Raw genomic sequence first — 25,886 nt, 5'->3', positions numbered from 1 at the left:
AAAGAGGGCATGATTTCTTTTTTTAGAGCATTACAATCTCTGTTGACTTGGCTCTGAGTTGTTCACCCATAATCAGAAATGTCCTGCTTACAACTGACAGGGAGGCAGGGCAAGGAGCGTGAGCCCAGCCATGCTCTTGGGCCAGAGGAATATTGTCTCACTTGATCCCCAGGGTGGCCCAAAAGGGTAAGAATCAGAGAATTGTCAGCTCCACTGTCTGGAGATTGTTTTGTTTGAAGTTTTTGGTTTGAGTATTGTTTTTGTAATTGGCATTTTTATTGAGAGAACTGTTGACTTGTGTGCATTTGTGAGAAGTAGTAGTGATCCCACGCACCTTTAGCCGGTTGCCCCCAGCGGTGACATCTTACAAAACGATAGTGGATATCACAGCCAGAACATGGACATTGCTGTGATCCACGGCCCTTACTCAGTTTTTCTGGCTTTATTTGTTTACGTGTGTGTTGTTTTTATCGGTGTGCAAACTGAGGGCCAGACAAGCTCTGACCCCTTGAGTTCACGCCACACTAGGTCTATCTCATCATCACTGGCAGACTTTCCACCACCATCACGACTGTTGGGGGCCTCGGGTCAGCACTTGTCAGTGGGGACTCTTGGTGACATTGTCTATGTTTCACCTTCTTTTGGGGCATGGCCTGAATGGCCCCTTTGCTCTCCATAGGGGTCCCTGGGACCATGCCTCACATGTTAGCAGGTGAAGGGGGAGGCAAGGCAAGGCTCTGATGGCACAACAGAAGAGGCACAGACGTGTTCCCTCGGTATGCAGGCACGGAGCTGAGAAATGCCAACTGTCCATGCCTGAGCTTAACCACAGCCAGTGCTAAACGCCGCATTCTTCCTCTTGCCCTCTCATCTTTGCCCTGCTGGATACATCTCTGGCACCAGGGGTCAAGCATCTATTGATCAGAGAAATAGTGTAGGGTTTCCTGAAAAGAGCACGGCCTTTGGGGTCAAAAGGTGCCTGTGTTCAAGTCACTTTTCCACTTACCAGTTGTGTGACTTTGGCAAGCCACTTAAAACCTCACTGTGCCATAGTTTCTATCTTCTGTGTAAAATGAGGGTAACCATGCCTACCATGGGAGTTGGGAGGGGTGGAGATCTCTTTTAAGATCTCACTCACAGCGTGCAGTGGGATCACAGGAAGTCAGGTCTTAGCTCCTACTACAATGAGAATAGCCGTAAAGGCTTCGCTGGGAGAAGGCTCTGTGCAGGTAACCAACTTCAGACTCTAACTGGGCCGCTTGTTCACACATCACTCAGCCTTCTTCCTTCGCTTGCCTGTCTTCCCTTATGCTCCTTTTTATCCAGAAAAGCAAGCAGGTCTGAGATCATATCAGGTACGAGAGAAGCAAAGGCACCATTCGCATTAAAGCGAGGTGAGGACTGACAAATTGCCAGCACCCCGAGTGGAGGGAGAGATGAAAACGGGGGAGGTTGGGGAGAAGACTTACGTCCTCATTCATGCTCAGCTGTGGCTTTGTGAATGGGAAATGAAGTGTAATGGAGGTGAGTGATTTCGCTCCTGAGAACTGGATTCCATTCCTGGCTTGAATACGGGGTTTAGACCTGAGTGCCGTATGGGCGCAATGTGTATCTTGAGAGTTGGGCGAGGCTGCTTAAGCTTGCTGCCTCCCCTCATGTGTCTTCTCTGGTGGTCAAATGGTGTTTGGGGACCCAAGAGAAGGGGATTTCAAAGGTGGCAAGTGGAAAAGTACTGTGATGGCGAGGTTCGTGGAATCATGTAGCGGTAATGGGGCTCAAAACGTTACCTCCGGGGCTCCATTCGAGGATCCCCGAGTCTATGCTGGGAAACGGGCCCCAGGCCGCTTCAAGTTGTGTGATAAAAATGTCTTCTCGCATTTTATTTAGTTAACTGTTGGTCAGGAAGGTCATTAAGAGGCAGAGATTAGTATGGACTGATGAGAGAGAATGAGCACTGTCATGTGCCTGATAGAAAGTGGGATCGTCAAATCTGGAACTGCACTTAAAACAAAAACAAAAAAAGAAGCGGGGTCCCTGGGTGGCTCAGTGGGGTAAGCATCCAAATTCGGCTCAGGTCCTGAGCCGTGGTCCGTGAATTCTCGTGGTCCGTGAATTCGAGCCCCGCGTCGGGATCTGTGCTGACAGCTCAGAGCCTGGAGCCTGCTTCAGATTCTGTGTCTCCCTTTCACTCTGTCCACCTCCCACCTACCCACGCTCTGTCTCTCTCTCTCTCTCTCTCTCTCTCTCTCTCTCTCTCAAAAATAAATAAACATAAAAAAAAAAAGAAGCAGTGGTTTGAACACTGGCTTCTGTTTTCTGCTCCCTTTTTGTCTGGTTTACATGGGCCTTTGACCTTTGGAGGGGACTCCTTTGCACTGGACTGCAGAAAGGTGTGAGTGCAAGTACCTGAATGAGTGATCATAGTCCAGGGATGTGGGGAATAGCTGAGAGGAGGAAGGAAAATGAGTGGCATTGATAAGGGTGGGTGAAGCCAATCAAAATTCTGTGGTCTAAATTTGTGTGTGATTTGTAAACAGTCTTTCCTAGTCTTCTTAGAGAGTACCACCAGTGCTTAGAGATTTATGTATTTCATGAGTCTCCGTTGCAACAAACCGGGTTCCCTGGCTACTTACATCCCTGAAAACTGAAATTGACCTGCCTTAGAACTCCAAAGCCCACTACATAGTACATATACACTTTATAACAAGTCCATACATCTTTCTTCTTGCACTTACGCTGGCAAGAAAGCTTATTTAATGACTGATGAAGCAACACTGTCCCCAAGAAGAATTAATCAATAGTCCGCAGTCATTATGGAGAGCGCGACAGTAGTTCTACAACAGACGAAGCCCATCCAGCTATCAGCAAAGTCTTCCTTTCCTCCACAGAATACCAAAAGTTGAATTCTACCTTATGTATGATTTCTTTCTTTGGCGTCTGAATGACTGCAATAGAACTGGATGTGTCCAAAAAAACAAAGCCTGGAAAAAATAATAATAAGGCTCCAAATGAATGCCAAGGTATCTGTTAATGCACAGACTCAATCACTCATCTTAATGGGAGATGGAAATGAGGCCAACGGGCTGTGTTACATAAGCTGGAATGCCTACCATGAGTTGCTGTGTTTTAGGAGCCCGTGGACTTTTTTTTTTTTTCCTTTTAAATCAAAGATCTTTGAAGAATTGAAGTCCTATTGAGCTGGACATGTGCTGATATGGCAGAGAGGCCAGCTTGGCCTTGTCTAGCCTGTGGACCTCTTGGCGGCCCCCCTGGCTTTGCCACTCTGCCCTCGGTGGGGTCCATGTTACTGCTAAGGGAAGGTCTGTGAAGCAAGCTCTTGTCAGAGGTGGAACCCGTTGATTCGAAATCTGATACGGCCCATGTGATTGTGCCCTATGAATTGTGTTGGAGTCAGATCTGTGTTCCAACTCTGGCTTTGCCACTTGCTAGCTATGTGACTGTTGACAGTCTGTTGAAAGTTTTGAGCCACATTTACTTCATCTACGAGACAGGGTCCATGAAATGGTGACTATAAAGCACTCAGCATAGTAGATGTTCAGTAAATGTTAGTTATTTAATAATGGGACCAAATGGGACCAGTTGACATTTTTGGAAATCTGGATGATGATACATTTGGGGCATCAGTAAGGTAAAGAGAAATGCTGTCATTCAGCAGTTCCTTCCCCGACAGGTAAACTGAGTCACAGAAGGCGGGTGAGACTGTGAGCAGTAGGAGAGGGGAGAGGAGAGTCCTATTGTGGACCCTGTTCTGTGTCACCAGACCTCTTCACTGGCCAGAAAATGAGGTCTCAGATCTCTCTGTAAAGCAGTTTATTTCAGTGCCAAGAAGAGGCAGGTCTTACCCACTCCCCCCGCCCCCAACCCCCACCTCTATCTAGTTAAGTAGTAGGTTTCTTTTTTAGATGGCATAAAGCAGGTTTCCTTTTGCATCTGTGTCTTCTTAACCTTCTTATTTGTTTGAATACTTCAGTCAGCTCAGCCGCAGTGCAATAAAAGGCTGATCTTCTTTAATTCCTCGGGAATTAATCATAATAACAGCAATTATGATAAACCCATTTAGTGTAAATGTAGATGTAAATTACTCTCGCGTTGCATTTTCGCCTTCACTTTGCTCTCAGGCAGTATCCACCCTTACACGATTGCACAGTGGCCTGTCTCTAGCCACACCATTTTTCTGAATTCCCTTCTTGACCTAGCTTGGAACATGGCTGCTTTCTGGCCTCTTCCTTCCATCCTGGGCAACGAGGAAGCTTCAGTGTACAGGTCACAGGGGACGTCAGCTCGTTAGGCTTCCCTCTCACCATCCAGAACTTCTTAGCGGTAGAATAATAATCCCATGATTCTAAATGCATCGACAAGGCAGGAACCCTAGAGATCCTTCAGCGGAACCGTTCATTTTATAGATTCAGAAATCGAGGCCACCTGAAGATGTGGTGAATTATCCAGTATCCATACAGCAGAGAGATGAATTATCGTAAAGCTATTTGGTGGCAGGGCCAGGGCCTGGCTCGGATGCAGTGAGAAACACATGTCTGCCCCGCCAGGCTATTGGGTTTCCCAGTGCCAAGAGCTCCATCTTCTTGCTCAAGCGTATGCTTTTTCGGGCCTCTTTTGAGTTCTGGCTCCTGGGGAGGATGTGGTGGGAGAGAGCAAAGAAAGACTCAGATGAGCAGGGGCACAGGGGAGACCGACCAGCTGGCTTCGAGAAGCTCAGAGTCATTCAGGCACCTAGCAGTACAGTGACTCCACCCTCCGGTCTGGAGGGAGGGACGGGGAAATAAATGGACAAGATAGCTCGCTTTCCACCTCCGGCCAAAAGCTCCCTGGTGTCTCGTTAGTGGGTGGGGCGTGCTGTCCCTGGGCCATAAATGAGATGGGGTAACCGTCCAGGAGTCTGGCTCTCTGCTTCCCACCACTCTCGCCTTCCTCCCTCTCCCTGCACCAGCCCTCACTGCACTGAGTGCGTGTCTGATGAGGACAGAGTTTGGAATCCGCCCCAGAACCAGCACCCACCCACCTGCAGGATGTGACCTCTGGGCTCTGAAACTCGCTGCTTCCTCCCTCTTCCTGCCCACCTAGGGACCGGTTTTAGACCACAATTCCCAACACAACCCACTTCGCACTTTAATCCCAAAGAGACTCAGGCACTCTGTGACCACAGAAAACTTGTCACTTCATTACGATTCTGAAAAAGAAAAAAAGAGAGAGAGAGAGAGAGAGAGAGAGAGCGCAAAGGGTAATTCATAGTTGTTTTAATGACTTTGCATCCTTTCCCATGGAGGCAGCTTTCAGCTGTTAGGCACAAAGGATGCCAGCTCTGACATCTCACAGTGTGACGGGGGCAGTGTTTTTCATAATGCTTTATCACAAGATTCTTCACAGCCAGTTAACCCAATTAATCTTCCCACAGTAATTATCCAGGTGCTGTACAATTCGGCTTCCCTGAAGTCTCCAAAGCTCTGCTGTGTGAAGATGAACTATTATGCCTCCCGACCTTGAAAGGATGTTTCTAACTAATTAATGATTGTTAAGTGCTTGGAAAATGCACTTTGGAAATATGCTGGTGCTAATATGTCTGAAGCTCCCCCTGTGCTGTTGCACAGGATGCAAGTTGGAAATCATTCCTGTCATTTGTAAATCATCTCAGGAAGAAGATGACCCTTTCTTTTCTCGGCTACGTATCTGGCCCCCCTCCCTTCCTGCCTCCACCACACATTTGTTCTTTGGCCATTTCTCCTCATCTGTGAAATAACCATCTTTGGTGCAATAGGCTAGTGATTCATAGGATTTCCTCCGTGAGGTGAGAAGTATCATTCTGGGTCTGTTTAACCGTGTGGTCTTTAATGAGGCAAACTGAAAACTGCTAATGGCTGAACTATGAGTAAAAGAAACATGTTTTTGTTTTGTTGTGTCTTGTTTTGCAGGTGGTAAAGTGGCTTTGAAACTTTTTTGATATGAACGACAGTAAGAAATATTTTATCTTGTAGCCCAGTATCCTCACATGTGTGTGTTTACGTGTGTGTGTGTGTGTGTGTGTGTGTGTGTGTGTGTAGTTTGATGAAACAGTACTTAATTTTTACTGCGTATGACATTCTTGGATATCTGATATTCTATTCATTTTTCTGAGATACTAGTCACGTCAGATTGAACTGATTTTACCAATTCCTCACCAACTGACCCACTAATGAACTACGTTCAGAGTTGGAAAAGCATTGACATGGTAGACACGTCACAAGAATGATGGACAATGGTCAGGAGACCCGGGGCATGTTGCCAGTTCTGTCCCAACACTTCAGGATTCCTTCCCCAAACCTTGGGGTCCTCATATAAAATTAAGGTATTTGTTTTTAAACAAATTTTAAACTGGATTTACTCTCCAAGTACTTTCTGGAAAATCCTCTCATTTGGAAGCCAAGCATGGAAGACAGAGCCCCCGCTGGCCCACAGCTGCTCCCTTAACTCACGTCTGCGCCTCTTCTCAGGAGCCCTTGAGACTCCAAATTTCATAAGTCTCTTCTAGTGCTGGAATTCAATGACCATTTTATCTCCTAGGTAATAGATTCAACTCACGGAACACACCAGGTTTTACTTCTGTTGATTCTGAGCTGGGATTCTCTATTGGGGATCTTCGGAACCCATGGGAATTTTTGCTCTAGGACCATAGTTGTACCCCGAGTCAGTTTTTAGCTTGGTCTTAGGCCCCACGGTCTAGGCTTCTCCAGGGAAGAAGGAGTCCGAAAGGTCTTTGGCAGATGCATGAGCAGGCAGACATGTGAGGACCTTTATTTATGCATCGTGTCCACAATTTTTTTTTTTTTTTTGCCTCCTAAATTCAGCAGGTTCCTGCTTTTTAACACAGCTCAAATCATTTGGCTTACAGCTGGTAAAATACAATTTTCTGGTTCTCAGAAAGAAAGACTTTTCAGACTTATAAAAAGAGAAGCTCATAAGACTTCTTGAACATCAAATAGCTCTTACAAAACACCATTTTGATGAGTTAAGTGTAAATGAATCAGAAACATACGGATTAAATTTCCCTTGAAAGACACATGGGTTTAAGAATTAAGGGGGGAAAGTGCTTGGCAAGATGGATTTCAGGTTTTTGCCAAACCTCAAAATGTTTGAAAAATGGTTTGAGACATTTTTACTGAACGCAAAATGCCACGGAGTTCACCCATCCCAGACATAATAGCGAATCTTTTTGACAACAACTTTATGACAAGAAAAAAGGCCTGTGGGGCTTAGCCATTTTCTTAGTTCTCCTTTAATAACCTCTTCTTCCCCCTCACCACCCCTGCCCCCTGAAAAAAAAACCCTTTATAAGGCTAAGAGAACTGTCTGATTGACAAACTAAAGTTTCAAGTTGGGCAATTACCAGAAAATAACCCTACAACTCAAAAATACTTGGATTTTTTCCCCCTACACTACCCAAAGTCAATTATACCATTTTCTAAGTGGAATAATACACTCTAGGGATATGCACCATTTGATATATTTTATTCATCGGTGTCTAGAGCAATGCACGGTTATTCTAGTCATTTGTCTGACAGCATAATTCCAGCTTCTTTGGAGAGGGGAAGAAAGCCCACTAAAAGCAAACAGATTGGAGCGAAATATCCATTGGCTTATTAAAACAGCCACAGTGTGGAAATGCTATATATTATAGAGGCAGGGCATGGGTTGAGGTTTTCAAGTTGCTGGGAATGGTCTTGGAAACTTGAATTCTGTTATAGCTTCTCGATCTGATAAGCTGGTTTAGAGCTTCTCCACACTTCAGAATTCTTACCGGCCTGAGGAAACTCAGGAGCAACAGATTAAGGACCCAGGGATTGATCGGTTGAGAGCCGTACATCTTATGGATGAAATGGCTTCCAATTAGCTTTTACTAGCTATTCCTACTAGCTAGTCAAAAGGCGGCTGACACTTTTACAACCTCATTTTTCATATGCAAAAGCACAGAAGGAGTGGGTTTTGAGTGAGAGCTGCAAGCAGGTGAAAGAGTCTGGATGGGAAGGCGTGGGCTCGAAGCTACCTTGTCTCATGCCGTCTTGTTTCCTTTTCATAGTTAAGCTGGGATCACCAAGGTTTCCTTCCTTCCTTCCTTCCTTCCTTCCTTCCTTCCTTCCTTCCTTCCTTCCTTTGAAAGAAAGGGTGCATTCAGTGACTGCCAATATTGATTTAGAAACGAGGGGACAACAACCTACTTTTCAAAAGGTTTCAAGTCATATAGACCAAAAGAAAAAAAAAAAACAAGTAAAATACACAAAAAAAAACCCCAAACCCAAAACAAACACACAAACAAAAAACTCCTATCTTTAAATCTGTATGTTTTAACTCTGTGCTAGAAATAATGGGGAAATCCGTTATTATGGATTATTTTGTTAGTGGAGCATTTGACACAGTGCTTTCAGCTAGGACCTTCCTCCCTAGGAACTGAAATTAATTTGTTGCAAAAGCAGCATCCAAAAGGGAGAGTAAAAGTCACAAGAAACACAGAAAACTACTTTCGGGCACCTCCAATGAAAATGCTGCATAAAAGTGATGGTTAAAATATATACCCACCCCTAACTCATACCCATCTAGCTTTATGGAGCTCAAAGTAAGAAATGGAAACTAGAAATCTGGGAGAGAAAACTCCAGTTATACCAACTTTCTGTCTTGGAAAAGGCTTCAGAATCAGTAAAAGTTGGGCCAAATTCTCGCTGCATTTTTACCCTTTCCAACGCAATTTAATATAGGGATAATAGGGCCAAGAAGGGCTTCTTTGATTCTGAAAAATGCTGAGCCCCTGCCTGGAGCTCCCAGCACCTCCCTGCTCCCACTTACCCCAAATCTCTTCCTTTATTCCACTGCCCCCTAATTCAAAAAGGATCAAATAGTGCAGAATAGCCTATCAAATGGTTCTCGTAGTTTGTAACTCAGCCATCTACAGAAAATACTGGAATATCAGTTTTAAAAATTCTAAATATATGCATTTCTCAATTTGGCGTCTACAAGGGGATCAGCCTGAGTGAACGCACAGCAGAGAGCCTGTATTTCTAGGTAGGGATTGGTACCATCCAAAGAGATTGTTTTCATCTCACGTTAAGCTATGAACATCAGTAATTATTTAATATACTTTTGGCCTATGTTGATGTACTTTATTTTTTTTTTTTTTAATTTTTTTTTTCAACGTTTATTTATTTTTGGGACAGAGAGAGACAGAGCATGAACGGGGGAGGGGCAGAGAGAGAGGGAGACACAGAATCGGAAACGGGCTCCAGGCTCCGAGCCATCAGCCCAGAGCCTGACGCGGGGCTCGAACTCCCGGACCGCGAGATCGTGACCTGGCTGAAGTCGGACGCTTAACCGACTGCGCCACCCAGGCGCCCCTATGTTGATGTACTTTAACAACCCGCCTTGCACAGATGGTTAACTCAGATCGGAGCCCCTACTACCAATATTCCCTCTCCCTTACTCTCTCACACACACATACATGGACACACACACGTGTGTGTGTGTGTGCACACACATGCAGTGCAGAGCTAACATCTCTTCTTTCCCGGAGCAGTTCCTTTGTTTCTTCTTCTAGGACCCTTCCCCCCAAACCCCCATGGTGTTAGATATCATTGCGGCTGGGGTGGGGGGGTTCTCCCATTACACCCATTATACTTACTTGCCTTGTGTAGTTCTCTTAATAGATGATGAGTTTCTTTCTTTCTTTCTTTCTTTCTTTCTTTCTTTCTTTCTTTCTTTCTTCCTTCCTTCCTTCCTTCCTTCCTTCCTTCCTTCCTTCCTTCCTTCCTGATGAATTTCTTAAGGGCCAGGATTATCTTTTATTCACTCCCAGCCCCCGTTCCTGAAACATAGCAGGAACCGAGTTAAAAAAGCAAACTTAAAAAATAATTTTAGTTGTGTTTCTGTTGGATCGCATTTTTTATTGAAGCCACAGAAAGTAGGTGAGACTGAAATTGCTCCTTTGCAAGCCCTCTGGGTCCTCAGTTCTTGTAGAAAATGCAAGGAGTAAAAAAAATGTGGTGTAGTTTTTGCTCAGATGATGAGCTCCCTGCCTGATTTCTCCCCTAACCTATGTTTATCTTGATGGTCTTATTTATATCTATTTCCTTTTGACAAAAATAGCAGCTCCAAAAAGTGAATTTACCACACAAGGGATGATGCTTTTGACTTGTGTCTGAGCTCACAGAGGTAGTTAAGATGCTGTCCCTGCGTGTGGATATCCAGCTAAATACTCATTTTCTGAGTCATCTGACTTCTGAGTTTTCACTTTTTTAAGAGTATAATTAAGAGAGGTTCCCAGGGATTAAAAAACACACACACACACACACAACAATCCATGAGTAAAGCAGACAGTCTATATGTTGAGACCCATCCATATAAGGAGATCTGTGGGCATCTGACCAAATTGAGAGAAGCATTAAGAGCTATTCAAAACCTACTGAAATGTCAACACACTTTTGAAAAGGGTCCATTAGAGATGCAAATGTGTGGTTCCCTGATTATGATAAGCACGGGAAAGAAAACAGTGAAACCCATTAGGAGGTTTTGAGAACTGGGTTTTGAAGAGTGTGAGGAAGGCAACTCTAGTTTCTGCTGAGGGCTGGGCTTCATGTTTTCCCCTCAGTCCTCCTCTGCGTTTTGAACCATGGTTCTCATGAATGAAAGGACCCTAAAAATTCCTCCATTTTTGGACAAACCCCATTAACTCATCTGTAAATAGGCCAACATTGAAATTCCATCTATGCCAGATAAAATTCATTTTAATAAGATTCAGTTTCTGGATTGCAAACCATAACTTGTTTGTGTAAAGGATCTGACATCAGACACTCAGGTCAGGCTTTTGATGTCTTCTGATTTGTTCTTACGGGGATTTTTCTTATAAAAGGTTAATTGCAATTTAAAAATCTGTAATTCTTAAGACATAGTTTTCTACAAATCAACTCACACTAGGGGTGTATTTCTATTTAATAACCATTAGGGCTTTTCTGTGAAAGTAACTGATTCATCTAATCGGAAAGACGCCTTTAATTCTGGCTGTCTTGTGTTGTTCACACATGACGTCAAATGATATTCATAGTAATGGATAAATTGGGGCATAATTTTTGTATAATCACTCCCAGTGTAAAAAAAAAAAAAAAGTAATTGATTTTTCCATCTTCCTTGATCTGGAAGGAATTGTATCAATTTCCAGGACGTCATAAAACAAAATATTTAAAGTATGTTTCAAATAATAATAAAAAAAGAAATACTTAACTTAATAAAGATGTGGAATTCATTTATGAAGAAAAACACTGGCTGTGAACCAATAGGCCAAAAAGTTTGCCAGAAGCCTGCAGCAGACCATCATTCCTGGATGTCCGCTCTCTCCCCATCACTCCTGAGCCCACACCATATTAAGGAAATGAATTTTCTCAGCCACACTGGACTTTGACATCACTGATTTTGTTTACTTTGTTTTTGAGTAAAAAACCCAGAAGATCTTTTTTCAGTGTTCTACCTTATAAGGAAAGCAGTCCAAGGCACATGTAACTATAGTTCTTCATGCCCTATTTTAACTGAAGAGGTTTTCTTGGCATATATATTAAACGCTTGGGAACCTTACATAAAAGTTATGGGTTTTGACCCATCTGGAGAGCCTCAACAATTGAAACCATTGGCAAAAATGGAAAACACTTAACTGTCATAAGAACAGTTGAGTGCTTCAACATTGACCTAAAGCAAAAATTATAAGCCCTGGAATGGACATTTCCATTTGGCATTTTTGCTTTTGTGTTTCTCAAAAGAAATAGCCCCCAGCTTCAGAAAGGTGGAAAGATCAATTACTAATAGCATGTAGGCAAATACTGTGGTATACACTTATGTTAGATCAATCCTCTTAACTTCTAGAATTCTTTCTAGCTATATTATGGTATTTTTCCTCCTGTATCCAAATGGGGTAGAATATTCCAGTAAGTAAGCACAGATTTTCCCAGTGGTTAAAGGAAATCAGAATGATTTTACCTCTGGCAGTCAAAAGATATATAGCCCTGCCATCAGGGAGGTAGAAGTGTAATGGTAAAGACAGAAACTAAATAAATAATCATACCTATAAACATATTATTAGACATTGCATGAAGGAAAAACATACAGAGCTATGAGACACTCTAAATAAGAGGCACCTTTAGTTTGGGGGTCAGAGAAAAGTTTAAGAAAGTGATATTTCAACTGAGACCTAAAGGATGAATAAGAACTGGTCAACAGAAGAGCAAATGGCTAGCCTTTCTAGGCAAAGGCAATAGGATGTATTAAGGCCCTGGGGTAGGAAAGAGCTTGGCATATCCTAGGGATTGAATGAAAGCCAGGATGGGTAAAACACATCAAGTCAGGTTGGAAAGTAGTACTATAGACATCAAGAGGTACACCATGTAAAGGATGATTTTATTAAATCCCAAATGCTGAGGGAAGCCATGGAAAAACGTTGAATAGGAAAAGTCATGATTAGATCATTGGTTCATGGAGATCATTCTGGCTGTAGTGCAGAGGACTAGGATCTTGGTAATGGACATGGAACCAAGTGGATGGATTCCAGGTCTATCTGGGGGTTAGAGTAGATAAAACATAGTGAATGATTGGAAGTAGAGGATGAGGGATGTCAGAGTTAATGCCTAGATTCCACTAATTCATTGCATCCAATATATTTAAAGAAATATGGGACACTTCCTAGAGAAAAGAGCCTAAAGATGAGCACTGTGTTACTCAGGGTTCTTCAGAGAAAAAATAACCAATAGGATATGGAATACATATATAATAAAATTTGCTACATATATAATCACTTATATATAATTTATTATATGATCATATTATATATGATTTATTGTAAGGAATTGGCTTATGCCAATTCTGAAAGCTTAGAAGTCCTACTATCTGCTGTCTGCTAGCTGGAGTCCTAGGAAAGCCAGTGGTAGAAATTTCAGTCCAAGTCCAAAAGCCTGAGAACCAAGAGAACTGATGTGTAAGTATCCATTCCAGGGCAGGAGAAGGCTGATGTCATAGCTCAATCAATCAGGCAGAAAGAGGGAGGGTGGGAGGAAAGGAGGGAGAGAGAGAGAGAGAGAGACAGAGAGACAGAGAGACATAGAGACAGAGAGAGACAGAGAGATAATTCAACTTTTCTCCTTTATTAAAATTCCATTTAGAACCTCAGTAGTTTGGATGATGCCCACATCACCTTGGATGATGCCCACTCACCCCTTGGAGGGAGAATCTGGTTTATTCAGTTCACCCCTTCAAATGCTAATCTCTTCTAGAAACACCTTCACAGACATACCCAGAAATAATGTGTAACCAGCCATCTGTGTAGCCCATGGCCCAGTCAAGTAGACCCACAAAATTAACCATCCCAGGCACCATGGACAAGATCATCCATAGGGCTCAACATAGGCACTTAGGGAATGCTATCTTAGCTCTTTAGTAGGTAGGTCAAGCTAGCGTTTACTACTCAGTTTTCCCGACAACTGTCAGACTTGGAAGACTTTTGTCATTCTCAGAATGCCCATTTTTTCCCCAATCCCATTGGGGCCTGATGGCACCACATTGAACAGACAGAATCGCTTATTTAAGGGCCTGTCCTACCTCTCCTAAAGAATGGTATTCTGCTTAATAATATGTGACTAACTCTGATGCACAAAAGAGTGAAACCTTTATTTCACATGCTAATTAAAAGGATCCTTGTTCACATGTGAGAAGAAACCTCCCTCCTCTCCTACCCTTCAGCACCCCTGGTTCCTGCCTTACTCTGCTAAATATGACCTGTACTCAGTGATCTTTGGAACCTGCCTTTTGTTCAAGGATAGGGAATGTCCAAGAGAGGCCAGTGACAAGTTACTCATTTGTCCCACCTTTGAGGAAAGCCCATCCCCTACTGACGTGCTGCTTCTCCAAAATAAATAGTTTTGAGCTTCTCCACGAGGCAGGTTACCCACCCTTGATCATACCCAATTACATAACTTTCGAGTTGAAAAGGTCCTTGAAGATTATTGGTTCAGCCACCTTATTGTATACATGAAGAAATAGAAACTCTGAGGAGATCTTGAGGACACAGCCCAGGATCATCCGGCTGACACAGTGACGTGTCGCTGGGGTATTAGGATTCAAAGCTATATCATGGAGGGCTTGGTTACTTCACTGTACCTTTTTCTGGTCTACAGATTGGCACATTCTCTTCCGATGAGTGACTGACAGATCCCTGAGGAGAAACCAGACTTTCATTACAGATCAGTGAAAGGATTTCTTAGGGAATAGTCAACTCCTATGAGCAAGCATAATGTGGCACACGTCCTGTAAATGTACTGTCATTCACTTACAATTTCTCTTTCTAGTAGGGCTTATTGTCGATAGCTAAAATTGACATTTACTGTGACCATAACCCTACCACAAATTAAAATCAGACCCCAAGTCCCTCTGGGGAAGATGTTTATTAAGCTGTAGGAAGACATCTGAAATGATACCAAATTACATTCTAAACTTGAAACCCCAAATACCACATTTGTTTGGAAGTAGGAATAGGGCTGTCTGGGGAATAATATGGGAAACTGAGCAAGTCACTGTCGTTGGCAAATGCAAGGCCGCCAAGGAAGGGAAAAGTGCCTTAGAAGTGACGCCTTATATACAAACTCCTGTATGTTTAAGCCTAAACAAAATTTCCTTCAGAATGAACTTAAAGGAAAAATAAGGCCTTTAACACTTCATGCCTTTAAAGAACAGACATGGAATTTCCAGTTTATATCTACAAATACAGCAAGAACGAGGTTGGAAGAAATATCCTAATAAAACAAGTGTATCAAAATACAAATCTGCGTTTCGAGGTTTGACCCAGCTAATACAGATAAGAGTGCATTTGGGGCCAGTCATCTTTTTATCACTTTTGCCTCTTAGCATGTAGATGTCTGGGGGTGTTTGTGGGCAGTGGGTGTGTTTATGCACATAGTATGGCCACAGTCTCAATCTCAGAACCTAATGATAGGATCAACTGTGTCCACAGGGAAGCTATGCACAATGGCTTGTTTGCTTGTGTGTCCAGCCCATGACTAGATCCTTTGAGATCCTTAGATGCAAAGTGCCAAGTGTCATTATTATGAACTCTATTGCTGTTATTTTATTAAGTGTTTGAGATTAATATCAATTTAGCTCATGATAAGTGCTCCTGCAAAGTGGGAGAACTTGAAACGTAGCTCAGGAAAGGTTGCTTACGGAGGATACCAGTTTCTTAGAAACTCTGCCCCTCCCCCAATCCCCTTGTTCAAGTCAATGATAAGCTGACTGTTCTTTCATGATAATGTGTCAAGTTATCATGACCCTTAATAAGAAGACTGTCATGGATGTGTCATGGAGGTACTGCTGCCAGGAAATGAAACACCATGTACAGTTAGGTAACATCATCAAGTCATTCATCAAACCTCTACAAGGCTCCTACTGTGTGCCAAGATTTGTGCTTTTTTTTTTTTTTTTTTAACGTTTCATTTTGTCAAGCGACAGAGAGAGACAGAGTGTGAGTAGAGGAGGGGCAGAGAGAGAGGGAGACACAGAATCCGAAGCAGGGTCCAGGCTCTGAGCTGTCAAGCACAGAGCCCGATGCGGGGCTCAAACCCATGAACCATGAGACCATGACCTGAGCCAAAGTCAAACACTCAACTGAGTGAGCCACCCAGGCGCCCCTAGCTTTGTGCTTTGCGATACTCTCTCTCCAGTCTAGTGAAGAGACTGGTACATGCTGTGCGAACACAGAGTAGGGATCAGCCTGGCCTGGAAAAAACCAGAGCAGGTTTCCCCAAGAAGCTGATACACCAGGATATACCAGGTCTCATAGTGACAGAAAAGTACAGTCAGATCCCTCGAAGAGGCTGGAAGTTTCTGGTCTTTTTTCCAAACCACTTCACCCTGAAATTTAGAACAATATAGTTTTCCTTTGTATTTTAAAATGACATTAGCAATAATTTTATTTTCTAAACCAGATCAGTCATCTGTTGAATAGAATATACATCGATCATCTTCCAAAGGACAAACCCATACAAAATATCATCTCATATGTGATTATCAAAGCTTCCTCACACCATACTTATGAAGTGGGTAGTATAGCCCTACTTTTGCCGATGAGGAAACAGAGAAGTTAAATGACTTGTGCAGATCACACATTCATGGGCCGTGACAGGGCCAGCGGGTGGCCCAAAGCCTGTGCCTTGTCAGCCACACAAGGCCGCTTTATTCGATTTACTGGTTAATGATGGCAGCCAGCATTATCTCTATCATTTCTGTCAGCCACTCTGACTGGAATCAGTGAAAATAATAGACCTAATTTAGGACTCTGAGAAGTCTGCCAGTTCCTCGTCCTCCTCCCTAGAAACCATGCCAGACGGGGACGAATCTCTTTTTTAAGAGCCTAATAAGAGGAAATTCCAAAACTTCAGTAAGCCATTTAATTGTTTTACACTGTTCGTTCTTGGGAGATACTCTTTCTTGTAACGTAAATCCCATGTGCTGCTGTTTTATTATAGTTATTATTCTGCTTTGGTTGGCTTTGAAAGTAGCTGGTCACCATTCTCTGAATATAGTAATTTGGAAACTTGAAGGCCGTTAATCGTCATCTCCCGGTCTTGTTCCTTTTACTTTTCCATTTAGGTCTTCCCTTCTGGCCTTTCAGTATTTCTCTGTGGGCCTTTGGAACCTTCTCCAAGTTCCCCCGGGGGGGGGGGGGCGGCCCGCCGCGCCACCCTCATGATGTTCAGCTCTGTCTGACAAGGATTTCTCTAGGCTCTCCTATGGTTTCTGGTTATTTGATTACAGCCATTGTTTAGACTTTGCGGCTGTCTGTCAGGATGTAACCTACTGAGGAGTTGGCTAAGCCTCGAGGCAGTGCCCCTGTCTTTGTCTGTGCTTCCTTGGAGGACAAGCTGCCCTCTCAGCACTTCTGTTACTTTATCATTAAGAACAGAACTTGAGGAATCAGGCTTTTAGCAGCCTGCGTTTATGCATGTCCTCATAGCCAGCCTAAGCCCCTCCTCCTACATCACTGACGTATCTCCCCTCCTGCCAGTATAGCTGTGGAGCTAATCGCCTCTAGCACCTTCTCCTAAGGAGCTGAAATAATCCTGGCAAGTGGCTGGGTGGAGGGTGTTATAAATTTGGTCTCCCAGGAGAGGTACTTGAAAACTGTCTACGAGAACCTGCCTTGAGATTCAGGAAGAGGTTAGGTTAAAGGCATTAGTGGGGGCGACCTAGTGGGGAGAACTTGCAAAGTGCAAGGATGAGTAAAGGTTGTCCAGATGATGTTTCCTAGAGCTTGTCTGTTTTTGCTGAAGTCTTTCGCAGTTGGTGCTTCTGTCGTTTAGCTGCAAAATGACACTATCTATTTGGATCATAGGTATGGGGCAACTGTACAGGGTGTGGCGTCCGCCACAAATTACTCATTAAAATATGATAACTGACAAGCTGAGAGTCCAGAGGAAACCAAAACAGAATCGCCTACTTAAGAGTTGTGGGGTGGGGGCGTTTGTCAGCTCGGGGAGCTCTCTGCCTCTACAGAACATCCAGGCAAGTGTGTCACTGGATGTCTCCATGAATAATTCATTGATGGTGAATGAATGCAAGCAGCAATCACATGTAAATGACAAGGCTCATAATCAGAGGGCTACTTATTTGTCCTTATGAAGCAAGGAGGAAGCTTATTAACAACTTAGAAACAGGAAGAAATTTTACTTAGAGATACGTCTCTCTAAAGAAAAAATTTCTCCAGGCAGCCAGATGTATATCATTTATTTGAGCCTGCATTCAAAATCGTCTTTTATTTCATGTCTTTGGATCTGCATTTACTTGCCTTTTCTAAGTGTAACTTTATGAATAATTGAAGCAACCGGGAAGTTATTGGCTAATTGAAAAGCCATCTCTTCGTGTCTTTAAGCCCGACCCATGGCGAAAGCCAGACTGTCCAGGAATTTAGGGGTCTTTTATAAAAGGGTCTTTTAAAAGAGCCTTTAGCTCTTTACAAGGAAAAAATATCAGATTTTGAAAACGTGTTTTTTTTTTTTCCCCTGTGGTGACACTAGTACATCAGAAACCAATCCAACCGTGTTTTTGGTTAACTTAAATGAATCAGGCTGACTGCATGACTAATTCAGATTAATGGTGCAGAAATCAGTCATTAAAGAAAAAAAAAAGAGATTGATTTAATAGTCTTAACAGAATGGCCATAAATTTACATCTCCCTTTCTATTCCTGCTCTCTCTGTTTAAAACACTTGAAAGCACTAGTAAACATCTCCTCTGCCTGAGTAGATACAGCATTTATGCTATAAAACCCAGCAAAGGCTCCAGTAGGGTGCAGCTCTGTTAGCTGTATTACATTTTATGACTACCATTGGCTCTCTCGCAGCCGGGCTTGAATTTAAAGAAAAAGAGGTTACATTTCCAAGATATCAGATACTACATCTATAAAATAAAGGCAGCAGTAGTACAAAATTGATAAAAAAGGAGGCCCAAATTTATCTTGCGTGGTAAATTTAATTTCCGACACCCCTGGTGATAATGATTACAAAAGTGTTCTTGTCAATATCGATAAGTCAGTGCAAAGCAGAAACGAGATGTTTAGTTGACCGTGGTGTGGGTGTAACTGGTACCTCCGAGCCCAGAGCTCTGAGCAGTATAAAGTGCAGCCTTATTACAGGGCAGGCATCCAATTTTTAAAACATTACATAGATTGGAGACAGATGAGTGTGGCTGAATTATTCTTGGCCTTTTCTTATGAAATGCCTAGAATATAATTTCAAATGGAAATGAATTTAATTGATGCAAAAACAAATGGGTCTAGAACTCGTCTGAAGGCTTGAGCTTAATCTAGGGGCACTGATAAAAAGTACAGATTACCTTGGGGGTAACCACTTATGCTTTTCAAGAACAGAAATGGGTTACATGAGGCTGTTAATGTAAATTGGAGTTTCACTCATGACTTGTAAATCAATGAAGTTCTTCTCGTTAGCTAGCAAAGATAATTTATTGAGCCCTGTGCTTGCAACATCTATTGCTAGTTGAAGAGATCCTTAATATCTGTATTCTTACTAACCCAAGAAGTATTTATTAACACCTCCTAGGTACCATGCACTTGCTTAGGTTTCTGAAGGATCTGCATTAGTAAAAATAGAGCAGGCACAACCTCTTGTGAAGTTTATGGTCTGGTTTGGAACAGACACATTTTTAAAAATCACTCAAAATCACTGAAGAATTATAACTGGGGAGCTGAGGTGGTAAACTCCAAGAGACCATGACACGCATCTATTTTGTTTTTCAACATGTGACCACAGATTGTGAATTTATAAATGAATTATTAGGCAAATGACCTAACTTGCCAAGCTAGTGTTCCACTCTGAAATGAGCGTGTACAGGGCCCGCTTTGTGTTAGATGCTTAATTTGATTTTTGATTGATTCGTTGATTGACTCATTCATGTATTCATTGATTGGTGATAAATGTTACTAGGGAGAAGTGCAGAGTGAGGGCACTCCAAAAACAGGCCCTGACCTGCTGTGGATGTCCAGAGAAGGTGGTGAAGGTTACTTACGTTCAAGGCTGTGGCAGGAAGGAAGGTGGCACTTACATGAAACTGGAAGGAAGTCACTATGTCACTGGTGTGGAGCCCAGGGCCATGTGCTGGGGAGGCAGTGAGTGGCCACATGGTGCAATGGCCTTGGAGTCATATCAAGTTCTGTCACAAGAAGCCAAGCGTACCGGTGTCTCTTAAGGAGCTGGAGAATTTGCTGTTTTTCATTGGGCTGTTTTGCTAGTTTTTTAGGAAAGATGGTGGCTAGGATACAGATAAAAAGGCAAAATTATCTTCCTAGACACCCAAATGCCTGTGTCACCAAAGGAGAGGAAAGGTGGCACTGGGTGGGGGGGTGGGGGGGGAGGGGAGAGGGGAGAAGGGGAGAGGTACAAATCTTGGAGAGAGGTTCCAGATCTTTACCAGAGGTCCTTCCTTGAGTCTAAGAAAGCTTTGAAATGGAAACTACATATTTTAATTGAATTCTGCTGATATTTTGGTGCCTCTTCTCAGGCCAAATATTTCTACTTCTTTGTCTCAAATTCCTCATTTGTTAAAAGGGGAAATGTTGTATTTGCCATCCAACTTTAGGAGCTTGGCAGTGAGACTTGGTGCGGAGCATGAGCTCATTCAAAAAAAGATATGGGTAAAATGATGTCTTTTAAAATATGGGCCAGATAGCTGTCTTGTTTTCCCAATTATTGCTTCTGTTGGATTTTTGTCATTGTTTTCAGGAAAAACAAGATACTGAGAACCGATCTCTGGGGAACTAGTTTGGTTCCATTTTGAGGAAATATTTTCAAAGATCCTTTCTGAGAAATAGTGTGAATCATTTTGAAATTCTGTAAAACTGTGGGTGAGAGGAGTCCATTTGCCTCCGCAGAAGGGTTTGGAAATCTCGAGTTGATGGATATTTAAAGATATCTTATAAAGGCAGCAAGTTTGGGACCTTTTTATAGGCATTTTGTTAGGCTGCTGTGGTTCTTTAATTAAAGCTAAGGATTGGTGCTAACTTTAAGATCCCAGCCTGAAGCCTTTATTGGAGTACAGTGATTAATCTATAGTTTGGTCTGTGTTTCGGAAGAATAAAAACAAAACAACTAATTTTACTGAGCATCTTCAACATACAGTTGACCCTTGACCAACGCGGGTTTGAACTATGCAGGTCCACTTATATGAAGACGTTTTTCCATCAATACAGTATGGTGCTATAAATGATATCTCTTCCTTATGATTTTCTTAACATTTTCTTTTTCTCTAGTTTACTTTATTGCAAGAACATGGTATATAATACATATAGCATACAAAATAATGTGCTAATAGATTGTTCGTGTTATCATTAAGGCTGTTAGCATTAGTAGTTCATGTTCTCACATAGGCTATTCGTAGTTAATTGTGGGGGGAATCACAGTTACATGTGGAGTTTTGACTACATGAGGAGTTGGGGTTTCTAATGCCTGTTTTGTTCAAGAGTCAACTGTATTTAATATGTGGTGACTCATTTAATGCCATGAGGTGAATATCTCTGTCCTCCCATTTTATAGTTGAGGAAACTGAGGCACACAGAGGCCAAGCGACTTACCCAAGGTCACACAGCTAGTAAGTGGCAGAGCTGGGATTCCAACCTAGACAGACGATCTTCTGAGGCATTGCTCTTTACGCCCATTTTCCAATGTAATTATTACATGTAAATTACATGTAAATTCTTCATGGAAGAAATGAACTGTATTGTCTTTCCATTTCACATTCTACTTGATTTTCCGGCAATTTGTTTTCTTTACAAATATAGGAATTTTTAAACTCCACTTGGGAGAAGAATGATAGAAGAAGCATTTCTCATTACAAACGGCCGTCTCTTAAGATTTAAGAGTTTGTATTCACCCTGTTTAGCTTTTCAGTCTCCCCATCCTAGACAGCAAGTAGTTTGCCAAGATAGGCCACAATACTTGATTTAAGGTGAAAAGAAAGCATGTATCTTTTTATAAGCAAATACAGCGATAATGGGCAATACTCTCTCTCAAGTCTGTGTGTGAAATTACGTTACCTTTAAATGAGGACGAAATGTGGACCCCCCTGGAATGTATCCAGTTCTTTTTAGCAATTTCTCTTGCTGTTTAGAGACACATTCTTTTCGTGGTTTGTCCATATTTCAAATGTATTTTTGACATTAGGAACTAAGTGCTATCCTGACTCCGTTCCATTTAGTACAGACACTGACCACCTACTATATAATAAAACATATAGTCTCTAGAGATTAAGAACATCTCATTTTCAGAATCTAGAATCTGAATTTTATTTTTTTTAATTCTTTAAAAATGTTTGTTAACTTTTGAGAGAGAGAGAGAGAGAGAGAGAGAGAGAGAGAGAGCATGCACGTGCAAGTGAGTGGGGGAGGGGTAGAGAGACAGAGGGAGACAGAGGATCCAAAGGGGGCTCCACATTGACAGCGGAGAGCCGGACACGGTGCTTGAACTCACCCACCGTGAGATCATGACCTCAGCCAAAGTCGGATGAGTAACCAACTGAGCCGCCCAGGTGCCCCTAGAATCAAAATTTTAGAGCTTCAGGCCATTTCCAGATGGCCTATAGTCTGATCCCTTCATTAAATAGATGATGAAATGGAGAGCCCCAAAGTGGAGAAAGACTCTCCACCAAAGTCAAAAACTCTAATGGCAGTGGCTTTCTGGATCTTCTGCTTCCTTCCCACTCTTCTTTCCATTTCATTGCCTTGAAGCTTCTGATTCTGCACACGCCCGTCCTTCCAAGTGGTTATTTATTATCTCCTCATGATTCTCTTAGATGTCTATGGTCTCATTTTGATGCTAATATGATCTTCCAATTCTTTAACCTTATGGTTGGTTTTTTTTTTTTCATGGCTTGCTTCTTCCCTTTGCCTGACCACACACCTGATAGATTTGTCTCTCCTGAGTTTCATAGACAATTCGGGAGTGCCACGTATCTTTTGAAGACCTGGGAAAGGAAAGCGGTCTACAGCGACCCTCCTGAGACCTTCCTCCCAAAAAGTACTGGCCCTTAGCTCCTTAAAGATAGTTGGGCTTGTCCAAGGGCAAAGGCTGGAGACCCAGACCTTGCTTTTCAGACACCCCTAGACTGGAAAACATCCTTTGGGGGTAAAAATGAGGACATGAAATCGCTTGCTGTGGTACCTTTCATTCTGTTAAGGACACTGAAAACACAGTCTGTCATCCTTGACATTTTAATTGAAAGAAAAGCTTACATAGATTTCAGCCGTAAGCAGTATGTTTATACAAGTGTATAAAGAGGAATAATCTGTCAAGTTGGAAAACTCTTAATGCTACGAGACTCAGTTTAGTAATTGAACAATCCAACATGAGCTCACACATCTTACCTTGTTCCATGCCTCAATAATTTTTAGTAGAAATACTTTACCTAGAGGCATATGGTTATTAAAAAGGAGGCTCGGCTTGCTCAAAGTCTGGAATTATTAGCTCATGGCAACAAGCCCGCACTGGAGAAAGACTGTTGGGTCTTTGTTTTCACAACTTTACTGCGATTTGCCATCTTATTTTCAGAGTCTAACTGATGTGTTGTTTGGGAAGTTTCTTTTTTTTTTTTTTTTTAAAGGAAGAAAACATAATTTCACATGGATGAGTGACTTCTCGTGTTAGCAGTACTGCAGAATGTTACTACTTCGTTGCAAAGTCCAGGGAGCAGTGTGAATATCAAAGGAAATAGACCGTGAATTTATTTTAGTGTAAAAAATCAATAATAACTTAGTTATGGGAACCATCAAGGTGTGATGGGGGAAGTCCTGTGTTGCAAGTTGAATAGAAGTCCTGCTTCTTTTCAGGACCCGTGTGACCTTGGGCACATTTAAATGTTTCTGAATTTAGCTTACTCCGAGTAAAATAGGGGTAATCTGACCTACCTACCACATGGCATTGTTTCAAGTCGCATGAAGGTGAAAATATTTTGAAAAATATGAAACTATATAAGTGCAACATAAAAAGTTTCATGCAAGTGCAATGTGTTAGTAATTATTTCTGTATACGCAAGGGGAATTAGATAATTTATGTAATTATTCCGATACCACTCTTGCTTCAGTGATCAGAATATTCTGGACAAATGATTATTTATTGGGCCAAGCTACATAATTACTTCAGTCTAGTCCTTTGTATGCCCAGTGATGGGTAGAATGGATTTTTTTTTTCTTTCAGTGTTTGTAGTTTTAAAAACCCAAGCAAGAAGCCTAGAAAATGACGCAGTTTTATACATGGGTTGGGAAAATTGTTTGTAGAATCTGTGTAAAATAGTAATTCAGAATTCTTCAGAGCCCAAACATACAGCGTTCTCAAATAGCCATTTCTATTTCAAGTATATATTGTTAGCTGGTTTGACTGCTGCCATTAGGCAATTATTATTATAATTCCAAGGGAGTTCAGTACCCTGAAAGGCTTTCTTAATTAACGAGGGAATGCTTGTTATTTAAAAATCTAGTACATCTATGCATGGTGTGGAAGCAACTGATCTAATAAGAACATTGATTAAATGAAACATACCATTCCCCAGCTACTGTATCCAACTGGGAGTTTTCCATAGTTTTGTGAAGCATGAAAACTCATTTTAAATTTAATTACTTTTGCATCTCCATTCACATCAGCTCTGTTTAATTGATTTCTTTTTTCATAATAGCTCATCAATAAACACTGATCACCGAGATCATCATTAATATGCCATGTTGGAAACAAAATGTCAATGACGATACTATGCCGCTCTTCCTTTCTGAGGATGATATGGCATATCAACATAATAAAATGTTCTCAGTTATCTCTTTTGGTTTGTCCCTGTCTATACCCAAAGCATTCCTCCTGGTGACTAGGGAAACAGACATATGGTAGAAGGCTTAGATGTACCTATATGTATGTGTACATGTATGTTTGTGCATCTATCCGTCTGCCTGGATATCTATAGGCGAATGGATGGATAGATGATTACCTATCTGTAGAGATGCTCTCAGTGAGTCTTTCTCATTTTAAAACAGGGCAGTTCAGATTACTAACTTTGCACCTAGAGGAACTGAGCATTACTGTACAGCTATTTTCTTTCCAGATAGAGCCACATTTATACTTATGTGATTCGAGCTATCCACCTCTGAGTGAGATAAGCTTTAGGACCCAGTGAAATTACAGCCTGCTATAGAATTTTGGAGCAATGGACGTCAGCAGTTTCCTAGAACTCTGAAATGTGAAGGACCTTCAAAGACCCTACTAATCCTCTTGTTAATCTATACTCCAGAAATCCCCAGGGCACATGTCAAAAAAATACCCATAATACTCATTTGCTTTTCTGAAAACACTCATTTTACTGTTACAGGCTACTTACATTGGCCTATCCGTGTAACCACTCATGTACATGTTCCGTTAACAAAGCTGGGTGCCATTTGTGTACCTTGACATGGAGTCTGTGTAAAGGTTTTATATTCTTCTATATTTTCATGTATGTAACTTCTTTTTGTAATTTTTTTTAATGTTTACTTTTGGGAGAGACAGAGTGTGAGCAGGGGAGGAGCAGAGAGAGAGAGAGAGAGGGAGACACAGAATCCGAAGCAGGCTCCAGGCCCTGAGCTGTCAGCACAGAGCCCGATGGACGCAGGGCTTCAACTCACGAACCATGAGATTATGACCTGAGCTGAAGTCGGACGCCTAACCGACTGAGCCACCCAGGCGCCCCTCATGTATATAACTTCTTAAACATATAAATATTGACTAATTTCAACAGCAATGCAAAAGAAGAACATGTTGGTATTGTTTCCCCTGTCTCAATCTCCCACTTCGCCCTAAGTCAGCCACGGGAGGCGAGGCACATGAGCTCCAAAGAGGCTTCTCACAGTACTCTGGACGGGACTGTCCTCCCCTGAAGCATAGAGAGGCACCCAGCCGCACCGAACACCTCCATCTGCAGTCTTTACCCAGCGCTTAGCAGGAGGGAATCTTTTTTTCTTTTAAAGAAAATGCATCAATTCTGGGAGCAGAAGCTTCTTTCGTGGCATTCAGGATAAGGTGTCTTAACATGGGGGCCTCAGAGGTCCTCGGAGGGGGGGGGGGGGTTGTTTATGTATTTGTTTTATTTGTTAAATCTTTAATTTAACTGTTTGACATTTATAGAGCTCCCTGGGGCAAAAGCATCAGGAGATTGAGAATTTAGCTGAGGAGGTCACTTATTTGCCATTTTTCATAAACACAAATAATTTCCTTTTTCCCTCAGCCACACATTCCCTGGCTCATTAAATCAATTTGAGTTCCTGAAAAAATTTTGTTCTCAGGC

The 25,886-nt window shown here is 42.1% G+C and overlaps 1 protein-coding gene across 8 annotated transcripts in view; it reads left to right on the top strand.

Annotated features, from left to right (window-relative positions):
* Nucleotides 1–25,886, top strand: part of CREB5 (cAMP responsive element binding protein 5) — a 400,548-nt gene that overhangs the window by 274,961 nt on the left and 99,701 nt on the right. The gene's annotated exons all lie outside the window — the stretch shown is intronic.

This window comes from Herpailurus yagouaroundi, unplaced genomic scaffold (assembly GCF_014898765.1).
Source record: "Herpailurus yagouaroundi ecotype Mexico unplaced genomic scaffold, PumYag 100, whole genome shotgun sequence".
NCBI lineage: Eukaryota > Metazoa > Chordata > Mammalia > Carnivora > Felidae > Herpailurus > Herpailurus yagouaroundi.
Note: the sequence above shows the minus strand (reverse complement) of the source record. Positions and strands in the feature narration are given on the sequence as shown.